We start from the raw sequence: 11100 nt of genomic DNA on the forward strand, positions 1-11100 counted from the left end.
GTTTTTTTCCACCTCTTTCATAAAACCCGCAGCGTGCCCGACCTCTTCTGTTCAAGTGAAGGACACACAGCAGAGGACAGTCAGTATTATCATTGAAATTCTGAAAACATTAAATAAAAAATAATAATAATAAATGCTTCTCTGCTTTTACGTTTTACATTTTAGCTCTAAATATTGGGAGTTTTACGGTACAGCAGGTGAAACGAGCTGTGTTAATCTGACGGATGACGCTGCGCTGGTTGCATAAGCTGTAAATGCCCCTTATGGGCTGTGTGTGCACTGTAGTTCATGTTCTCTGCAATAAAATAATAATTCAGTTGACATGAGTTTTTATTATTATCCTGACTTGATTCTTAATTTAAAGTTTACGTAGATCGGGGTGATTAGAGAATTTTCAAAAGTGTTTGTGTGGGGGGTAGAGGGGCACAAGAAATGTGAATATTTGATCATTCACTGACATAGAAAACATATGCAGGTGACAGGTAAAGGGCCTGGTTTACTCTAACTGCCTATGTGGCTCTCACTCTGCCATAGAGGTCAATATATATATAAGTATGAATGATTATTAGGAGGATGTAAAGAAAGAGAGGACAAAAAGGAGGAACTTATGTGCCAAAAAGGGGGCTACCACCTTATCTGTCCAGATTACTGGTGTTTCTGTTATGAGTTAGATCATGTTAATTTGTGAGTGCAAACAGTGTCCATACGTATTTTAAGTGGCTTATATAGCTTAAATTTTAGAGTTTTTGAGTTTAATTACTTTTACTTAGTTGTCTACACTTTCTGGCCTCATCCTGAGAAGTTTACCCTACAAAGAAAAGTTGTTTGGTGGTGGTCTGGTGCTGGTCTCTTACAGCTGCTTTACGTGTGTAGTACTAACAGCATTGTGTAATACTAACACAAAGACGTAAGATCAGGCACTGTCTCAGCGACACTGCAAAATAATGTTGTGAATACATTACAGTTATTTTCCAAAAAGTCACTTTTCACCAGCCCATCACCAAAGTCATTTCTATTCACCTGAGCCAACTCAGGTGAATAGAAATGAATACATCTGAGGGACAGCTCAGGTTGAGCGGTTTGAAAAAAAAGTACGAGAGGTACATTTCAGATCATTTGGACATATGTTAAATATGGAACTGCTAGGAAATAATAAAAGAGGAAGACAGAGAAGATTCATGGATGTTATGAAGGAGGACATGCAGAAAGTTGATGGGACAGAGGAGGATGCAAGGGATGGGGTGAGATTGAGGTCACCTCTAAAGGGAGCAGGTGGAAGAAGAAGAACTCAATTAGTTGTTTAACACATTAGTTAATGAAGATAAAATTAAGTCAAGTCAAATCAAGTGGCTATGTAGTCATTTCAGCCATGTACAGTGGTACAGTACACAGTGAAACAAGACAGCGTTCCTCCAAGACAATGGTGCTACATATAATAGACAGTCCACACAGAACTACATGAAGTGCAAGTGTTCAAACATTGAACGATAGAGACACACAACAGTGCAGCAGAAAAGTGCAACAACGGGTTGTGCAAAAAGTACTTGAAGTAATGGGATGTGTGTGTGTATGTGTGTGTGTGTGTGTGTGTGTGTGTGTGTGTGTGTGTGTGTGTGTGTGTGTGTGTGTGTGTGTTCATGCAGATACGTTTTTGAGCCAGTGACATGAATGAAGGTATGTGTGTTTGTGTCAGTCCAGAACCTGAGTGTTCCTGTGTCTGACAGTTTGGGGGAAGGAACTGTTTCACAGTTTGGCATCGAGGGCCTGAATGCTCTGGTACCTTTTGCCAGAAGCCAGCAGGATGAAGAGTGTGTGTGAGGTTGTGTGCGGTCCTCCACAATGGTGGCTTTGTGGATGGAGCGGGTGTCAGTGATAGAGGGATGAGAGGTGAGAAGGGGTTAATGGGAGATGGGCTTTTCTCAGCTTTTGCAGGAAGTAGAGGCGCTATTGGGCTTTCGTAGCTATTGAGCTGGTTTTGGGGGACCAGGACAGGTTCTCTGCTTTGGTGTTCTGTGAACACCAAGGAATTTGGCGCTCTCAATGAGCTCCACAGAGGATCCAACGATGTTAAGTGGACAGTGATATCTCTGTGCTCTCTTGAAGTCAACAATCATCTCTTTTGTTCTGTCCACATTCAGAGACAGGTTGTTGACTCTACACCAGTCCATTAGCTGTTGCACCTCCTCTCTGTATGCTGACTCGTCTTTCTTGCTGATGAGACACAGCACAGTCATGTCATCAGCAGACTTGATGATGTGGTTCAAACTGTGCATTGCTGCACAGTCGTGAGTCAGCAGAGTGAACAGCAGTGGGCTGAGCACATAGCCCTGAAGGGCTCCAGTGCTCTGTGTTGTGGTGTTGGAGATGCTGTTACTGATCCAGACTGTCTGAGGTCTCTCCGTCAGAAAGTCCAGGATCCAGTTGCAGAGGGCGGCGTGCAGGACCAGCAGGCTCAGTTTTCCAATCAGGTGCTGAGAAATGATCGTGTTGAACGCTAAACTGAAATCTATGAACAGCATTTGTACATATGTGTCTTTATTGTCCAGGTGGGTGAGGCCAGATGTAGGTCGGTGGTAATGGCATCCTCTGTTGACCGGTTGGGGCGATAGTCAGTGGAGTGGCAGCAGGGTCTTAATGAGCCTCATGACGAGCCTCTCGAAGCACTTCATCATGATGGGTGTGAGTGCAACGGGACAGTAGTCACCAAGGCAGGACACAGAGGACTTCTTTGGCACAGGAGTGATGATGGTGGCCTTGAGGCAGATTGGGAAGACAGCAGTACTCAGGGAGTATAACACTGTCACTAGTTTATGAGTAGTAGAAATGCAAATAATCATGTCTTTTTCTGCAAAATAGAGTATATAAAGAGTTACAGGACTCTCTCCCAGACCACAGCAGGAGCTTCACACACTGGCTCATACTCATAATACAAGTCAGAACGTTTCCACAATCCACCTGGAAACAAGAGAGTCCACAGTGAGTACCGTCCCATCCACCGGCCAACAAAAACACTTTAACCATTCCAACAGGAGAAGTTCAGCGACCACAGTAACTGTGAGCAGGAGCACTGACTATGTTCCTAGTTTAACAATCCCGCGCTGGCTGCCTCTCCGATCCTCTCTTGAGTAGTGTTTCCTTGACGATCGGCAACAGGTGGCTGATTACACCAGGTGTGGCTGGCTCAAAGGCTGAAGACTCTCCAGGCCTGGTATGGCAGCAAAACTCACACACCGCAACACACACACCCAAACACAGAGACAGGGAAACAAGGGACCAGGAGCAGATCACACCAACAACAACAATAAACAATCCACATAGTCAGATAGAAATTATAATATTCATTAAACCCAAGAACAATGCATGAGCCCTGACCCAGGCCCATCAGGTCCATCAACCGCTCAGGGAGTTTGTGTGTTTGCTCAGACACATGAAAAGTGAGAGGGAACATTGTCTACAGGAAGAGGTGTATTAGACATTCTTATTATCAGAACTGCTGTCTGAACTCTGTCATACCATCATCTTCATCAGAGCTTTGGCACGCATCCCTGGAGTTTGGAAGATCCTGAGGTATTCCTCTCTGACATCCTTCAGTGGCAGTTACATAAAGTACATTATATCTTATTAGCATAAATATTGTTCATAATGTTCATCTTGCTGTCTTCTTTTCCAAAACTCATTGCAAAACTTTAAGGTTGTTTAGACACTAATCAAACCGTGTTTTAGTTAACAAATAAATGTGAAGTTTCGCGGTATTAAATTTTATTTACTTTAATAAAACCAGTGTCTGGCATGAAGTTCAGTTTGTGTTTGTCTCCATCTAGTGTTTAGTTATAATCCTTACAAAACTGTTTGACTAAACCATGTCGTCTTTTACTATTAAAAAAGCTTTTAAAGCAATTCTCGACCCAAAAATTCTGTCTGTAGTCTCAAAACATATTTTAGCCTTATATGTTTGTATGTTCCCTATTTCCTCCAAGACAAGTGACCCAATCTAGATGAAACTTTAACTAAACAATGCCTAGGCCACTGTGAGTGCCAACATTTATGAGTTATATGCAAATATTTTTATATAAATTCCTCAATCGTGTACTATTGACAGTTCAGCTGAGCACCAAAGACAATGTCATAGTATAGGATGGAATGTCAGATCACAATGGTGTCTCACAATGTATCATAATAGCATTGTAACTATGTATGTGTGTTTATGTTTCTATTAAAAAAATGGGGTAGTTCAAGACTTTTGCACAATACTGCTATAACTGTTAGATTATTATTTACTTTTTTAATTAACAACAAACAGAATAATTGTGAAATTAACAGCATCCAGACTTGGTGAAGAATTCTCCTGGTAGGCTAAAATCAATGCTGAAGGGACAAATGTTTCTGAATACTTAGGGAGCTCTGGAGTTGGAGGAGGACTCAGATTATCCGTGCACAATGAATTCTCTAAGGAACAGTCACTTATTTGTGGGATTTCTGCATCTTCCTCCTCCTCCACATCTAGACAGCAGGTCTGCTTACAGTTAGAGTCTGAGCATGTCATGCTGTCAGATGCCTTGTCTGTGATTTTTCTGCTGACATTCAAGATGCATTTAAAACTCTCAGTCACATTATACACCATTTGTATAATGCTCATACCTGTCACTGAGTCATGGGTTTGTGGGGTAGGAGCTGGCCCTGTGATACGAGCCAGCGACGTGTTGACTCTTTTAGTAATTTCTGCTGAAACAGCTTTACTAATATATCCGAGTTGTGGGACTTACCTTGTGCCGTGGACAGGGCTTCACCAAAACAGTGATGAAGGGTGTTTCTGAAGCTGGCTTGAATATTATTTTCTGTTACTCTGCAGCAGCTGCACCCATCCTGCAAACTTACCTTATCTCCACATGCATGATTGTGCCCCTTGGCAAGAACCTGAGGTTCTACAACCTCCAGGACCAAGGCGCTAATTTCTTCTATAATCGCATGGCACATGTTGGACAACAGAATGACAGCTTTTGATCCAGGGTCACCATTGGCTAAGGACGCCCACTGACTAAAAGATGAAAAAAAGATAAATAGTTGAGAAAACAAACATTTAACCAGAGTATATGTGTGTATTAGTGATCATTTTTGCTGCTTGTAAGCTTGATGGCTTTAAATGTGTGACTTACTCCTCTGAAACATCTTTCACATAGGGGGTGATGATTTTTCCAAGATTTTCCAGCGTCAGAAGAGGCAATTTCAAATGCCTGCAATCCAATTCCAACATCTAGAAAGAAAAGGCAGTCAGGTTTTTAGGAATCTTTGACACAATAACAAAATGTTCTGCAATGGGATTTTAAAATCGTCACTGTTAAATGCTTTGCACTGCAGTTCACTAATGAAATCCAACAACTGATAAGACAAAAATATATGTGTGATATGTCACACTAACAATATAGAATAGAATAGAATAGAATTCAACTTTATTGTCATTGCACATGCACAGGTACAGGGCAACGAAATGCAGTTTGCATCCATCCAGAAGTGCTTTAGTGATATAGGTATATTACAATATATATTAGCAATAGTATAGATATGTAAGTATATTACAGAAATGGGTCTATTATGGTATGTTATAATGTACACGGTATGAAGTATGTTGTGAATATTCTATAACTATAAGTATGTACAGGCTGTAGTGAGTACAAGCTATGTACTGTTAAGATTCAAAAATTGAGGAAGGGTACAAGAGGTGATCGAAAAATAACCACACTGGTCCGGCCGGGTGAAGTCAAACGAAGATTTTAATTCACATGTGGGAAGATCAAAGGAAACAGCAATTGATCTTCAACTTACTCAAAGCATTAAACAGATATTTATACCATCAGGGCTTAAATTTAATGACGCCCCTTCAACGTCACAGATACATTTTATACATAGATCAAATCAAAACCACAACGACTTTTGACACCGTTTAAAAGAACAATTGTCTCCTATCTTCACAACAGGTGCTTCCTGTCACTGCCGGATGCTCGCTTGTCATCCTGACACCTCAGCAGCAGTTCTGCAACAAACTCTTTTTGCAACCCCAGCAAAACATGATTAAACTTTCACCTATAAATGATTCTCTAACTAAGTGTGTGTCTGTGTGCTAACCACAATTGCACCCTGTTTCACCTCGCGACTAGCTCCTAACCTCTAACCAGACAGAGAGACAGAAGCCACTCTGATATGCAACAACTGAAACTATGTATGTGTCCTCTACTAAATAAATGTTTCAATCAAGAACCCCTACTTAAAGCTTAATACAAGAATATGAACATATAAAAGATATTAAAATGAACTGTTGTGTAAGCATGTACTGCAATTCCTTCTATGTTCTAGTTTTCCCTCAACATGGATCATCTAGACACTCTCACTGGATGAAGCTCACAACCATTAATGAACCTGAACATCAACTCAGATAAGCACAGATATGCAATATGTATAAAATAGTTATAACTGCACCTGGAATACAAAGTTAACATCATCATAAACATCTTAAGGCCATCTTAAAGCTATCTGTTACATTGTTAAAGCAATGATCATACTGCAGATTATATTATGCTGATAAAATACTTTTTGTTCATCCCCACAGTACAGGATATGAACAGGATATAAATATGAAAAACTATACAGAATATGAAATAAATAACTTTACAGAAATCTGAGATATACAGCTATACAGAAATGGGAACTATGCAAGTTGTAAACAGTTGTAGGATTAAAGATTATTGAATGTACAGAATGATTATTTACACAGAGCTATACAGTAGTGCAGTTAAGATAAGTGAGGGTGTAGATAGTTTCTACAGAGGCTATATAAAGTGCTAGTGGTTGTGAGTGGTGGTTCAGTCCATGTTATTATTGTGTGTTTGAGGGTACAGTTGTCCATTGTGGGTGTGTGTATGTTCAGTCCATGAGTTTAACGTGGGTCAGATGTCAGGAGGCAGAGTTCAGGAGTCTGACAGCTGTGGGGAAGAAGCTGTTCCGGTACCTGGTGGTCTTAGTCCGGAGGCTCCTGTGGCGCCTCCCAGAGGGCAGGAGGGTGAAGAGTCCATGTGATGGGTGACTGGGGTCTTTGATGATTTTCCCAGCCCTTTTCAGACACCGCTTCCTGTAGATATCTTTTATGGCAGGAAGTGGTGCTCCGGCGATGCGCTGGGCAGTTTTCACGACCCTCTGCAACGCCTTCCGGTCCGAGGCAGAGCAGTTCCCGTACCAGACTGTTATACAGTTGGTCAGGATGCTCTCGATGGTGCAACGATAGAAGTTCACCAGGATGTCTGGGGACAGGTGGTTCTTCCTCAGAGTCCTCAAGAAGAAGAGGCGCTGGTGAGCCTTCTTGACCAGCTTGGAGCAGTTGGTCGTCCAGGTGAGATCCTCGGAGATGTGGACTCCCAGGAACTTGAAGCTGCTCACACGCTCCACAGCCGTCCCCTTAATGTGGATGGGTGGATGTGGGTCAGCATTCCTCCTGTAGTCCACGATGAGCTCCTTGGTCTTCTCGGTGTTAAGCAGCAGGTTGTTTGTGTCGCACCACTCAGCCAGACGATCCACCTCCTCCCTGTAGGCGGCCTCATCGTTGTCACTGATGAGACCAATCACCGTGGTGTCATCTGCAAACTTAATGATGGTGTTGGAACCATCAGCAGGTCTGCAGTCGTGGGTGAAGAGGGAGTAGAGGAAAGGGCTCATCACACAGCCTTGTGGTACACCGGTGTTCATTGTGATGGTAGATGAGCAGTGGTTATCCTGTATCCAGTATCCTGTATCCAGTGTATACTGATATACAGTATATTAACAATTTGACATTTTATATAGCAATGTACTGAAGCTTATTTGATCAGGAATAAAAGTCATTTATCCAAAAGTGCTAAATGCTCAACTTTGTTTTGTTTCCTTCGCTTTTTGTTTTTTTTTACCTTATCCGGTTGGAGCAACGAAATGATTTCCACAGATTTCCTTCTGTTCACTTCACTAAATTCTGTCATGTCTTTACCGTTTAGCACAATTGCAAACTGCACGTTTTTCAAATTATTTCCAAGTATTGATTAACCGCTGAAACTTCTTCACGACGAAAGTCTGTCTACAGTTTGAATTCTCGGGTTCTAGATAATAAAGCTGACATTAGATGAGTGCGCGCGAACACACTTCATCTATTGATGGCTGATGGCTTTGACCTTTTCTTGTTCATCTTCCATCAGTAATTTTGCACTCCAGTATCAACACTGTAACAGTCACACAGTGCCAATGTGAACATGTATTCTTTACCGCCTCCTCTCAACCACTAAACACAACCCCACAACATAGACTAATACAACTACACCTTGTATAAAGTTTTTTTTTCACGTAACTCAGGAAAATAATAAATAATGGGCTTGGATTGACAATATTATGAAGGAAATGTGCACTATTTGAAAGCAGCTCGGCCCCTCCACTTTAGACAGGTTGTGAGGCTTCAGCATGCAAGCAGGCGCACCGAGGGCATATGTGTGTGATAGAATTTAGAAAACACATCGGTGCAAATGATAAGTCTATATCATGATAACTTCAGTTTTTGTGTTTGTTGTCGGGCTGTCACATTAATGCGTAATGGAAAAACTGCCTAAAATGCGTTGACAGAGACATTTAAGGGATTTTTAGTCATTCTGCGCTCAAAATGGATTAATTGCATTAAAAATTTCTAATCGCATTAAATGTGATGACGGCTTTAAAATTGACAGCCCTTGTTTGTTGGTTTGTTTTTATTTAGTTTTATTTTGCGAGCTGGTTATTAGATGCCAGTGTTGTGCCAAAAACTGATTGCCTGCCAAAAACTGATTTCCAATGTTTCCGTGTGTTTTTTATGTGTAATATCGTTACGTATGATGCTAAACAGACTTTGGTGAACAGGTATTACAAAGGGGTGATATATAAAATTTAAAAAATTACCTGTTTCTCAAGTATCTTTGTGACTGTGTTATTGTACTTACATTATAATCAATCAGCTCCCTTTTGTCCATTTAATTTATGTTTACACAACTATTTTTGCATTTGTTGCAATTTCAGCTGTCCTCTTGGCTAGATTACTCTTAAAAGATACATTTTTAAAGTCAAAAATATTTTTTTTAACTGCATAATTAAAGGATACATAAAAGTCACTGCCAAAAACTGATTGCGGCTTCTACCTTGTTACAGGAATGTTGTCAGTTGCTCAAGATTGCCCCTCTGTAGTAGAGATATGCAATGCCTCTCTTTTAACAGGTGTGGTCCCTAGGTTCTGTAAGCATGCTGTTGTTGAGCCGATATTAAAAAAGAGCAGTTTGGATCCAACTCAGTTTAAGAATTATAGGCCTATCTCAAACCTTCCATTATTATCGAAAATTTTGGAAAAAGTAGTTGCAGATCAATTTACCACTTTAAAAAAAAAACAAAACACGAAATTTATGACAAATTTCAGTCAGGTTTCCGTAAAAGTCACTCAACAGAAACCGCGTTACTTAAAGTCTCTAGTGAGCTGACTCTGGAACATCCTCGGTCATGGTTTTGTTGGACTTGACATCTGCCTTTGACACCATTGACTATACCATCCTGATTAACAGGCTCCGGGACATAGTCGGTGTGTCCGGTCTGGCTCTGGAGTGGTTTCGGTCGTACCTCTCCAACAGATCTTTTAGTGTTTTTGCAAATCGGTTTATGTCACATTCTAAGGATCTGACATGTGGGGTACCGCAGGGTTCAGTTCTGGGTCCTATTCTTTTTTCTTTTGTACATGTTACCTCTAGGACTTATATAGGCAGTTCCCTGAGGTGTGTTATCATTTCTATGCTGATTATATTCAGCTCTATTGCTCTTTTAAGCCAATGGAAGTCCATAAACTGTCCTCTTTAATTAAATGTTTAGCTTCCGTTGAACAGTGGCTTGGTGACAACTACTTACAGTTGAACTCTGAGAAGTCAGAAACATTAATTATTGCCCCCGACAACCAGATATCTCTAATCAAGCAGCATCTTGGTTCTCTTGGCTCATCTGTTCACCTGAGCCTCAGGTACCTTGGTGTGATCTTTGATTCTGCCATGTCCCTAGAACAACCCTCTCGCCAGTTGATTAGGAATTGCCTTTTTCAGCTAAGAAACACCTCCAAACTGCGAACTTTGCTGTCTAAATCTGAGTTAGAAATGGTTATTCATGCTTTTATTTCATCTCGCTTAGATTATTGTAACAGTCTTTTTCTTTGTTTGAGCAAAAGGAATCTTGACCGTCTCCAGTTAGTCCAGAATGCTACTGCAAGGCTTTTAACTAAGACATGAAAAAGAGAGCACATTACACCAGTGTTACGCTCATTACACTGGCTTCCAGTACATTTTAGAATTCATTTTAAAATCTTGGTACTGACTTTTAAAGCTTTGAATTGTAATGTATTTTATGTATTTCTGTTTTATATTACTGTGAAGCACTTTGTGGTTTTTATCCTGTGAAAAGTGCTATATAAATAAATTGATTTGATTTGAAGATGATGTGATATCATTCACGAGGGATACATTTGACATATGTTTCACATATTATAGACCAACAAGTTATTTATAGCAGTTTAAATACAAGCAGTCAGTTTTTGGCAAATACCGGAAATCAGTTTTTGGCAGACAATCACTTTTTGGCACAACACCTGTTCAGCCAGCCAGAGAACCCCCGGCCGCCCCGCTCCGATCGGTGCCCATGCAATCCCCAAAATGTGCTGGCATGATGTCGGGCAGCATGGGTGCGAGCAACTTTTTTTTGCCGATGCCCATGATGCGACCCACCACGAGGCAGCCAATGTCCATATCAAAAACCGCTGCTGTCTGTACCACGTTTCTTGTTAAGGTAAAAGGTAAACTGTTCTGCAGTAAATCAATCGACCACCAGATGAAGACAAACACTGTGACTTCCACAGATGAATCTAAATACTTTCTGATTTTGTGACTGTAAATTCATCTTAAATATTAATAACTTATTGTATACTTAAGTATACAGTATTTACACATTTACCCGTTTATCTTTATTATTTGCAAATGTTATAGCTGTTTTTGGCTCGAGTTGTAAACAGAACAAGCACTTCCTGCAGCACTCATCATT

Source organism: Astatotilapia calliptera, chromosome 6 (assembly GCF_900246225.1).
Source record: "Astatotilapia calliptera chromosome 6, fAstCal1.2, whole genome shotgun sequence".
Taxonomy (NCBI): Eukaryota; Metazoa; Chordata; class Actinopteri; order Cichliformes; family Cichlidae; genus Astatotilapia; species Astatotilapia calliptera.